The 2,989-nt window shown below is 39.2% G+C and overlaps 1 pseudogene; it reads left to right on the plus strand.

Moving 5' to 3' along the window:
- Positions 1–542: 542 nt before the first annotated feature.
- On the plus strand, positions 543–1,880 carry LOC102495005 (chondroitin sulfate N-acetylgalactosaminyltransferase 2-like; annotated as a pseudogene).
- The last annotated feature ends 1,109 nt before the right edge of the window (positions 1,881–2,989 follow it).

The following is a 2,989-nucleotide window of genomic DNA, read 5'->3' on the forward strand; positions in this document are numbered from 1 at the left end:
ATCAACAGCGGTGACCTCTGTAAAATAGTTTGCTCTAGCTGCAGCTACTCTGTTGGAGCAACCCAGGACAGATGCCCTGCGCGGTGGGAGTGAGTGAGCCAAGCAGCGGCGTCAGGTCGCCAGCGTGGCAGACAGCGCCTGTGGAAAAGCTGCCAGAGCCCTGGCCTGGAGTTGTCCTCAGACCACAGCCTGGCTTCTCCCCGTGGCGATGCTGCCGGGTGGCACTCCATGGGAGTCTGAGCTTTTCTCCCAAAGCTCTGGATTCTTAAAACTCAGAGAAAAGTCACCATCTATGTAATGGATTTTATAGATCATGTTGCTTTATTCTAGATATCATGGTAACAATACAGGAAGTATCCATAATTTCTCATTTCTACAAGTAGTCATGAACACTGAAGAAAGAAAATTTTAAAGCCACAGCACAATTTACTTAGTACCTTTTATGGAACTTATTTTTTGTTTCATTAATTTTTGATAACTTTTGGCTAAAGGTATGAACCAGCAAAGAGCTCATCTTGTTAGGCAAGCCCACAGTAATAAGAATGCCTAGAAGAGGACTGATCCTACATACCTGGGTCTACTGGCTGTTGCTGGGCCTAGCATTGCTCTGCAGTTTGGTATTATTCATGTACCTTCTGGAATGTGCCCTTCAAAATGATGGAAGTGCATATCTTCCTGGTGGCATTGGGGAAAATATGGTAAAAAGTATTATCACGCCCTCCTACAGGACCAAGAAGAACATTATCAAACAAGAGCAGCGAGTCTGAAATGCCAAATTGCCCAACTAAAACAACAATTACAAGAAATGACTGAGAAGATGAGATCATTTCAAGAGAGAAAAAATACAGGGGCTAATGGCATCAGCTATCAAGGCAACAAAGAGCAAACACCTAGTGACCCATTAGAGTTTCTTCATTCCCAAATTGACAAAGCTGAAGACAGTGTAGGATTCAAACTGCCCAGTGAATATGGGGTCATTCCCTTTGAAAGTTTTACCTTAATGAAAGTATTTCAATTGGAAATGGGTCTTTCTCATCATCCTGAAGAAAAGCCAGCTAGAAAAGACAAAGATGAATTGGCAGAAGACATTGAAGCTGGTTTGGAGGTTATTAATAATCCTGATGAAGATGATGAACAAGAGGATGAGGAGGGTCCTCTTGGAAAGAAACTCATATTTAACAAAAATGACTTCATAGAAGCTTATTATCGCACTGAGAGAGATAAGGGCACACAATATGAACTCTTCTTCAAGAAAGCAGACCTTATGGAATATAGACATGTAACCCTCTTTCACCCTTTTGGACCTCTCATGAATGTAAAGAGTGAGATGATTGACATTACTAGATCAATTATTAATATCATTGCTCTACTTGCTGAAGAACTGAAGCATTTGCACAGTTTATGCAGAACATCAGGAATGTTTGTGTTCATCAAGACAAAAGGATTCATCTTACAGTGGTGTATTTTGGTAAAGGATTGCCAAAAGGCAAGTCTATCCTAGAATCTGTCACAAGTAAGTCTAATTTTCACAATTACACCTTGGTCTCACTGAATGAAGAATTTAATTGTGAACGAGGATTAAATGTGGGTGCCCGAACTTGGGACAAGGAAGAGATCTTGATGTTTTTCTGTGATGTTGATATATATTTCTCAGCTGAATTTCTTAACAGCTGCTGATTAAATGCTGAGCCAGGTAAGAAGGTTTTTTACTCTGTGGTGTTCAGCCTTTACAATCCTGCCATTGTTTATGCCAACCAGGACGTGCCATCACCTATAGAGCAGTAACTGGTTCACAAGAAGGATTCTGGCTTTTTGCTAGATTTTGGCTTTGGGATGACTTGTCAGTATCGATCAGATTTCCTGACTATTGGTGGATTTGACATGGAAGTAAAAGGTTGGAGTGGAAAAGATGTTCACCTTTATTGAAAATACTTAAATGGTGACCTTATTGTGGTTTGGACTCCAGTACCTGGTCTTTTCCACCTCTAGCATGAAAAGTGCTGTGCTGATGAACTAACCCCTGAGCAGTACCGCATGTCATGAACGAGGCCTCTCACTTCCTCCTGGGGATGCTGGTCTTCAGAGAGGAAATAGAGATGCATCTTCATAAATAGGTATACAGGACAGTGAAGCTGTTAGTTGATATGATCATTAACATATTACAGTCTGAACTACAAACCAACACAATTTATTTACCCTTAATTCTTGTTCCAGATGCAGTGCCTCTTTCAGAAAAGACGTGTATGAAAAGAAAAAAAACAATGTTTTATATCAAAACTGCTGTTTTATGAGACTAGTGCACTATGGAAAATTAACTATTGAAATGTGGAGTTGGTCTCTAGAGTAATCTTGAGTTAGTTTCTACCTGGCACCCATGTTCTGGCTGCATGTGGGCTTGCAGCATCCTGACTGTGTCCAAATGGAAGATGGGATGTGCTGGGCTGATGATGGTGGGTCGCACACAGTACATTCCTACAAAAGGGGTGGAATGTTACAAACAGATGTAGCATGTAGACAGGCTCTTCACCTGCTCACCACTAAGTCAACCCACTTGATTTTTTAAATAAAGAGCTTTGGTTAATAGCTTAAAGAATCCTTTTTATTTTTTTTATTGAAACAGATAATTAAATGACAAATCTGAAATCCTCGACCAATCAAGAAAAGTTAGAAATCAAAGCCCCTTAACTCAATGTTGTTCTACCATTGAATGTCTTATTTTTAAATAAATGATTTTTAGTAGAAATAAATTAGAATATAAGAATAATCTATGACTTGATTAAAAAATATAATAAATTCTTACATTATCATCACATTCAGGATTAGTAATCGAAGTTACTATAGACTGTTTTGAACAAACAAATAAACATGGAAGCATTTTTAACACACAATTTAAGTATGTTGGAGCACAGAATACTAGCCATGTCTGGAGACGCTAGTTTATGTGAGCCCTGTACATCAGAACCTTCTTGTAGTAATTCAGAACAGATGA

The sequence above is a fragment of the Tupaia chinensis genome, unplaced genomic scaffold (assembly GCF_000334495.1).
Source record: "Tupaia chinensis unplaced genomic scaffold, TupChi_1.0 Scaffold143580_1, whole genome shotgun sequence".
Lineage (NCBI taxonomy): Eukaryota > Metazoa > Chordata > Mammalia > Scandentia > Tupaiidae > Tupaia > Tupaia belangeri.